Consider the following 739-nt stretch of genomic DNA (forward strand, 5'->3'; position numbering starts at 1 on the left):
TTCCAGTCAGTTGGCCAGGTAGCTATCTTCCAAATCTCTTGGCATAGCTGAGTGAGTGCCTCCAATGGGGCATCTGTTTGTTGAAATATCTCAATCAGTATGCCATCAATTCCCAGAGCTTTGTTCTTTGCCAATTCCTTCATTGAAGCTTCAACTTCCTCCTTTAATACCATTGGTCCTAGATCATATGCCACCTCCTGAAATGGATGAAGATTGACCAGTTCTTTTTGATACAGTGACTGTGTGTTCCTGCCATCTTCTTTGGATGTTCCCTGCATCATTCAATGTTTTGTTCTTAGAATCTTTCAGTATCACAACTCGAGGGTTAAATTTTTTCCTCAATTCTTTCAGCTTGAGAAATGCTGAGCATGTTCTTCCCTTTTGGTTTTCCAACTCCAGGTCTTTGTACATTTCATTATAGTAATTGTCTTTGTCTTCTCGTGCTGCTCTTTGAAATCTTCACTTCAATTCTTTTCTCTTGTCATTTCTTCCATTTGCTTTAGCTACTCTCCACTCGAGGCTAAGTTTCAGAGTCTCTTCTGTCATCCATTTTGCCCTTCTCTTCTTTTGTTGTCTTTTTACTGACCTCTTGATTTCTTCATGGATGATGCTCTTGATGTCATTCCACAAATCACCTGGTTTCTGGTCTTTGGTGTTCAATGCATCAAATCTATTCTTTAGATGGTCTCTAAATTCAGGAGGGATATATTCAAGATCATACTTTGGCTCTCTTGGACTT

The sequence above is a fragment of the Orycteropus afer genome, unplaced genomic scaffold (assembly GCF_000298275.1).
Source record: "Orycteropus afer afer isolate SDZICR_OR568_19922 unplaced genomic scaffold, OryAfe1.0 scaffold00666, whole genome shotgun sequence".
NCBI lineage: Eukaryota > Metazoa > Chordata > Mammalia > Tubulidentata > Orycteropodidae > Orycteropus > Orycteropus afer.